Source organism: Molossus molossus, unplaced genomic scaffold (assembly GCF_014108415.1).
Source record: "Molossus molossus isolate mMolMol1 unplaced genomic scaffold, mMolMol1.p scaffold_m16_p_14, whole genome shotgun sequence".
NCBI lineage: Eukaryota > Metazoa > Chordata > Mammalia > Chiroptera > Molossidae > Molossus > Molossus molossus.
This window is the reverse complement of record NW_023425349.1, coordinates 71,497,195-71,505,119: the sequence shown is the minus strand read 5'-3', so window position 1 is coordinate 71,505,119 and position 7,925 is coordinate 71,497,195. Positions and strand designations below refer to the sequence as shown.

Below are 7,925 nucleotides of genomic sequence, written 5' to 3'. Positions count from 1 at the left end.
TTCTTTAAAGAAAGACAGCCCATTCTGACTATTCTAGCACAACCTTCTTTGTAAACCTTCTTCTGACCACCATCACACCCTGTCTACCTGAAGAGATTCCTCATTCATTCCTTTTCATTGTTTGTGTACACCCACACAATCCTCTTATGTATCTTTTCCCAACTGGTGGCTTCCTAATAATTGAAACCTATATACTCTTTTTTTTTTTTTTTTAATCCTCACCCGAGGACATTTTTTTTGCATTTTTTGTTCAGACAGAGCAGGAGGGAGAGAGAGGAAGAGAGAGAGAGAGAAACATCGATGTGAAGGGACACATCGAGTGGTTGCCACCCGCACGACCAACCAGGGCCGGGGACAAACTGCAACCGAGGTACGTGCCCTTAGCGGGAACCGAACCCGGGTCTCTCTGGACCGCAGGCCGACGCTCTAACCGCTGAGCCAAACCGGTCAGGGCGAAACCTATATACTCTTAATAATTTTTATTGAAATGCATGAAGTACAAAATTAAGCTGAAATATTCTAGCCAAACGATGAAGGAAAGAGGAAAGCAAGTAATTAGCCAAAAAAGATGAATCATCAGAATTAAAAAGAAAATTCCAGTTTATTTCCAACTTGGGCCCAGCATAATGGCTCCCACAAAAGAGGGTGGTGAGAAGGGCCAGTCTGCCATCAACGAGGTCATAACCAGAGAACACACCATCAACATTCACAAGTGCATCCATGGAATGGGTTTTAAGAAGTGTGTCCATTGGGCCATGGCCAGTTTGGCTCAGCGGTTAGAGCATCTGCCTATGGTCCAGAGAGACCTGGGTTCAGTTCCCGCCAAGGGCAAGTACCTTGGTTGCAGCTTGTCCTCACCCCAGTTGGGGTGGTGTGGGAGGCAGCCGCTCAATGTATCCCTTTCACGTCAATGTTTCTCTCTCTCTTCCTCTCTCTCCCTCCCTCTCTATCTGAACAAAAAATGACACACAAAAAAAAGAGTCCTCTGGTGAGGATTAAAAAAAAAAAAAGTGTGCCCTTTGGGCACTCAAGGAGATCTGGAAATTTACCATGAAAGAGATGGGAACTCCAGATGTACACAGTGACACCAGGCCAAAGGAATAAGGGTGTCCCATACCATATCTGGGTGCAGTTGGCCAGAAGACGTAATGAGGATGAAGATTCACCAAACAAGCCCTATGTTTTGATCACCTATGTACCTGTCACTACTTTCAAAAATCTACAAACAGTTAATGTGGATGAGAACTAACTGCTGACTGTCAAATAGTTATAAAACTTAAAAAAAAGAAAAAGAAAATTCCAGAGGTTTTCCAAAGTTACTTATTGAAAAGCAATAATGAATATAAAATAATGCTCTGCCTCAGTAAACTTAATTCTTTTCTTTGTAGTCTTTTGTACCTCAACTATAGATTCAATGTAACAGAGCACTGCAAATTTCAAAGATTTTTCTCAAGACTATAATTTTACTACTAATAAAACTAGTTCTAAAAGCTGACCTCGTCCATATTTTAGCCCATAAGTTGCATGCCTTATCATTATCATTATCACTATAATAATGTATTAATGCTATTACTAATAAATAGGTTAATGAATATCCTTGATGGAACATAAGAAATACATAGTTCCTATTTCACCTCATCAATAGTAATAATAACACTCTGGATATAAACTGGTGAGAGGTATGTCAAATGGAGAATAACTAATGCATGAAAATGATGGAGAGTTCCGGGGTGGATCTTTTCATATGTTCTCAGAGCCCAGAGATGAAAATAAATGACAACATAGTAAGTCAAAGAACTGCCAGCTATAGGACCAGCCATGCCCATATAGGATTTGACTAATCTTGGTCATCTTTTGAGGGGGCAAACAGAATTGAGGGGCATGCCTTCCCCCTTCCATATCCTAACCATGAAAAGAAATGGGCTAGCCCTGGCCGGTTTGGCTCAGCAGTTGGAGCGTCGACCTGCGGTACAGAGAGACCCGGGTTCGGTTCCCGCTAAGGGCACGTACCTCGGTTACAGTTTGTCCCCGGCCCTGGTTGGTCGTGCGGGTGGCAGCCACTCGATGTGTCCCTTTCACGTCGATGTTTCTCTCTCTCTCTCCCTCCCGCTCTATCTGAACAAAAAATGGAAAAATGTCCTCGGGTGAGGATAAAAAAAAAAAAAGAAAAGAAATGGGCTAGATGCCCAGACCAGCCATTGCTGAAGTAAGAAGAACAACGTCAGAGGAAGGGAAATACAGAGCTGAGAGCAGGAGTGTGAGAGGGCAGCCTGCTTTCATACCATTTGAAAAGCCATTACTTAAATAATAGTCCAGCTATGCAATGTAATAACATTTTGTCGTTAAAAAGACAAGGTAGCTCTCTATGTATAGCAGGTCCTGACATAACATTGTTTCATTCAGTATAGTTGCACTATAACTTTGATGAGATGCTGTAGGAACTTGTTTGTATCAATTAGTCTACTCTAATACTGGTTTTGCCCCACATAGTTTTGCTTAAAGTCACAGAACAAATTTCTAATGTTAAGTGAGGACTTATGGACCAGTATGGGAAAGGCTCGGAGACATATTAAGTAGTGGAAACAACAAAAATGTAGAACAGTATAAGTAATATGCTATCATTCGTATACAAAATTAAATATATATATTGCATACATATATGCTTACACACATATAACACATCTTAAAGGATATCTAAAATTGTGGAACCTTTAGGGCGATGAACAATGCAGGGCTTCCAGCTAATGCCACACATTTTGGGTACCACCCCCTGGAGGGCACCAATCACATAGGTCCTTGGTATTCTAGATGTGGTCCACAGACATGCAGCGTGAACATCTCCCAGGAGCTTGATAGAAATGCAGATTCTCAGTTTCTACCCAAGGCTTACTGAATCTTAATCTGGATTTAAAGAAGACCTCTAGTTGTTTCTCACATGCATTAAATTCTGAGAAATACTGATATAGATGACAAAGTTAATGGAGCCCCCTAGAGTTGTGCAGTGGGTAGCCAGCAAAACCGTTGAAGGGAGGTCCATGTATAAAGCTCTATAGGGCCTTTTTGTACCCTGTACATTTTGGGTCCTATGGTACAAAAAGTATTTTTCAATATTGAAAAATAAATAAAGTGAACAGAACTTTGTATCCTAAAGGGGGTTGTTTTAATCATCAAAAGGGACTGAAGTACATGCAATCAAACATTGTTGAGGAAATCCACTCTCAGTGACAAAGAACAGTTCAATTGAGCACTGTGGTGACAGTTGTTGGAAAATAGAAGCATTTCATGTTTATTTCTCAGGATCTTGGGTTCATCTGTTTGGGATTCTCTGTCTTCCTGGACTTGCATGTCTATTTCCTCACCAGGCTATGGAAATTTTCCACCATTATTTTTCCAAACAGGTTTTTGATTTCTTGCTCTTCCTCTTCTCCTTTCAGTACATCCATGATACAAATGTTGGCACGCTTGAAGCTGTCCCAGTGGATCTTTACATTATCCTCATTTTTTTTTTAATTCTTTTTTCTTTTTGCTGTCCTGATTGAGTGTTTTTTGCTTCTTATATTCCAAATTACTGATTTGATTCTTGGCTTCATCTACTTTACTGATGAGTCCCTATAAATTATTCTTTATTTCAATTAGTGTATTCTTCATTTTTGGGTTTTTTTTTTTTTTTTTTTTTTTGGTTTTTCATGTTCTCTTTTATGCTGTTGAAGTTCTCACTGAGTTCACTGAGCATCCTTATAACCAGTATTTTGAACTCTGCATCTAATAGATTGCTTGTTTTTATTTTGTTTAGTTCTTTTTCTGGAATTTTGTTCTGTTCTTTCATTTCAGACATGTTTCTTTGTCTCCTCATTTTGGCAGCCTCCCTATGTTTGTTTCTATGTCTCCTGGGCTTTGTATAGTGGCCTAATATAGTAGGTATTATGTATGGTCCAGTAGCCCAGCCTCCCCATTCACTCAAGCTGGGCATTCCAGGTGCGCCCCACATGTGGGCTGTATTCACCCTCCTGTTGTAGTTGAGTCTTTTTTTTTTTATCCTCACCCGAGGACATTTTTCCATCTTTTGTTCAGGTAGAGTGGGAGGGAGAGAGAAGAACAGAGAGAGAGAGAAACATCGATGTGAAAGGAACACATCGAGTGGCTGCCACCCGCACAACCGACCAGGGCCGGGGACAAACTGCAACCGAGGTACGCGCCCTTAGCGGGAACCGAACCCGGGTCTCTCAGGACTGCAGGCCTACGCTCTAACCGCTGAGCCAAACCGGCCAGGGCTGTAGTTGAGTCTTGATTGCTGTTGACACATCAGTGGGAGAAATTTTACCCTAGCTAGGCCTATTGGCTGTGAGGACTAGAAGTGACAATTAACCACTGCAGATGATCAGCTGTGCAGAGGTCTATCCCATAGAGCAGAACTTACTTCAGCAAGGCACTGGTGCCCATTGAGTCCATCCCTTGAGTGTGTTGCTTGTGGAGGTAGTTGGGTGGTGCTTCAAGTGGTCTGAAGCTGTCTACTAGAGACACTGGCTCTGGTGCCTTCCTGGAGGTGCAGGCCAAGGTCAGCTGCCTCCTCTGTTCTGCCCAGGGCCATGTGGCATGAGCTACAAAGTGATCTGCAGATGGCTGTTTCTTGTGTTGAGCTTGGAGATGCTCAGGAAAGGCCAAGCTGCAAACCAAGGCCAGCTGCTGCTAGTTCCCAGCCTGGGACCACACAGTAGTGAGAGGTACAGGGTACACTGAGGCCAGATGCTGCTTGAGAGATTTTAGAAAAGTCTGGGCCCTGGCCAGTTTGGCTCAGCGGTTGAGCGTCGGCCTGCGGACCAGAGGGTCCCGGTTTCGGTTCCCACTAAGGGCATGTAACTCGGTTGCAGTTTGTCCCCAGCCCTGGTTGGTCGTGTGGGTGGCAACCACTTGATGTGTCCCTTTCACATCAATGTTTCTCTCTCTCTCTTCCTCTCTCTCCCTTCCACTCTATCTGAAAAAAAAAAAAAAAGGAAAAAATCTCCTCCAATGAGGATTTAAAAAAAAAAAATCCTACTAGACTTTGCCCTGGCCAGTTTGGCTCAGCGGTTAGAGCGTCAGCCTGCGGTCCAGAGGAACCCAGGTTCGGTTCCCGCTAAGGGCATGTACCTCAGTTGCAGTTTGTCCCCGGCCCTGGTTGGTCGTGTGGGTGGCAGCCACTCGATGTGTCCCTTTCACGTCGATGTTTCTCTCTCTCTCTCTCTCTGTTCCTCTCTCTCCCTCCCACTCTACCTGAACAAAAAATGGAAAAATATCCTCGGGTGAGGATTAAAAAAAAAAAAGAAAGAAAGAAAAGTCTGAAGCATGAGCTAGGACAGGCCATTCATGCGGAAGACCTATAAGTTGGGTGGAGGGAGGTCTCAGGGAATCACCAGGGCAGGCAAAGAGTGTGAGCCACATTGATGGAGACTGAGATACGGCATTACCTTGCTGGCTCTCTTTCAGAAAAGGAACAATGGACTTGGCCAGCACTTTTGTCTGGTAGAACTCCCCCCCCCCCGAATCTGTTGTTGCCCTGATGCCAGACAATTTAACTTCTCCTTGTATGTCCCTGGTGTCTTTTGAGATGCTGCCTTAGAGCTGGAACTCAGAGGGAGTGAGTCAGAGTAGACCCATGTATGGGCCCTTTAAAAGGAACTGCCTGGGGCTCCAGAAGCCCTCAGCCACAGTGCTTGCTGGGTTTTATAGCCAGAAACTATGGGGACCTCTTTTCCTGGAACCCTGGGCTGGAGGACCTGGTGTGGGGCTGGGACCCCTCACTCCTCAGGAGGAACCTCCACATCTGAGATATCCCTCCCAATATTTATTGGATTTTATCCACCACATGTGGGTGTGGGACTAGTCCTTTTGTGTCTCCACCCCTTCTACCAGTCTCAGTGTGGATTTCAGGCAGTTCTGAATGATGATTGTTCTGTAGTTTAGTTGTAATTTTGATGTGGTTGTGGAAGGATGCAAATACTGCATTTGCCTACACCACCATCTTGACTGGAAGTCATGCATTTTACTGTATTTTTAGAAATTTATTTTAGAGATAGAGAGGAAGGGGGGGGGACATTGATTTCTTATTCCACTTATTTATGCATTCATTAGTTGATTCTTGTATGTACCCTGACTGGGGATAGAAGCCACAACCTTTGCATATCAAGACAATGATAATGCTCTAATGAACTGAGCTACCTGGCCAAGGCCTACTGTATTTTCTTTTTCTTTTCTTTTCTTTTTTTTTTTTATCCTCACCTGAGGACATTTTTCCATTTTTTGTTCAGATAGAGTGAGAGGGAGGGAGGGAGAGAGAGAGAGAGAGAGAGAGAGAGAGAGAGAGAGAGAGAGAGAAACATTGACGTGAAAGGGGACACATTGAGTGGCTGCCACCCGCACAACCCAACCAGGGCCGGGGACAACCTGCAACCAAGGTACATGCCCTTAGCGGGAACCGAACCTGGGTGTCTCTGTACCACAGGCCAACATTCTAACCGCTGAGCCAAACTGGCCAGGGCTCTACTTTCTTTATATCATCAGTCTACTCATCTTTTATTATGAAAGCTCTCTATATATTAGAAAAGTTAGCACCTGCCTGCAGTATACATAGGAAACATTTTTCTCATTTTGTCATTTGTCTTTTGACTATTGTGTTGGTTGTCTTGTGGAACTTTATTTTTATATAGAAAAGTTAATTAATCTTTCTTTTATGGTTTCTGAGTTTTGTAACATGTGTAGAAATAGCTTTCCCACCTCATTTACATGATTTTGGCTTTGGGGTTAAAATAGATACACTTAATCAAGTCAAGGAATTATGTGTTAATATCTTAGAATTTTTTAAATAAAAATCATTACATTTTATGAAAAACTTCTGTATCTATGGAGATGCTATGATTTTTTTTTCTGTTTTGATCTATTAATATAATCAATATAAAACAATTTTCCAGTAATGAACCAGTCATGCATTCTTAAAATAAACTTGTGTTAATAATGAGGTAGTATTCTTCTATATGAGAGAGAAATTGATTCTGTTTTAATATTTCTAAATAAGGTTGGTCTATAATTTTTAGTTTTCTACATTTATTCTTAATATAATTAATATAGTATATTTAATATTATATTAATGTAATTCTTCATAAAAAGTTGTAAGACTTTTTCCTATGTTCTGGAACATTTTGTCTAAGAATAGAAATATCTTTTCCTTGAGAATCTTGCAGAATTCCCCTGTAAAACCATCTAAGCCTTGTTATTTAGTGGGTGGCTGGTAGCTAGTTGATAGTTTTCTCCATTTGTTTCCCCATAGTAATTTGTCTGTATATTTTAAAAATATTTTCTGGGCTTAAATTTAATAAATTATATTCTCCTAAGAAGTTTATTCATTTCATCCAGATTATTTAATGTATTTTCTTACTTGAGTAGACTGTTACACTAACGGCCCCAGTGAATCTGCCTCTTGCTATCCATGTCCTTGTGATGTCTCTCCCACCGGGCCTATGTGGCTTGCTTTGCTCAACTGGACATCAGAAAAATGTGACACAAACATGGGTTTGACAAATATTTTACACCTTCCCCCTTGGAAAACTGCCTCTAGCAGATGAGGAGAATGGTTGAGCCTTCCCAAAGGAGCAAAGACCTCATGGAAAGAAAGGGCCGGTCATCCCAGCTGTCCCAGGTGAGCCCATCTCCCAGCTTCCTCTCTCAATGCATCTACATGAGGGAGCCAGTTACAATCAGGGGAAAAAAAATGCTCTAGCAAACCCACAGAACTGTAATAAACAGTTGTTTTTTTAAACCACTAAATTTTGGACTGTTGTTATGCAGCAATAAATAACTGAAATACCTTTGTAGTTTTTGAAACTGATATATAGGGTAAGGCAAAAATTCGTTTATAGTCATGAGTACGTGAAATGCAGAGCTTATTCTTGTAT

The 7,925-nt window shown here is 41.8% G+C and overlaps 1 pseudogene; it reads left to right on the top strand.

Moving 5' to 3' along the window:
• The first annotated feature begins 626 nt into the window (after positions 1 to 626).
• LOC118629934 lies at positions 627 to 1,249 on the top strand (annotated as a pseudogene).
• The last annotated feature ends 6,676 nt before the right edge of the window (positions 1,250 to 7,925 follow it).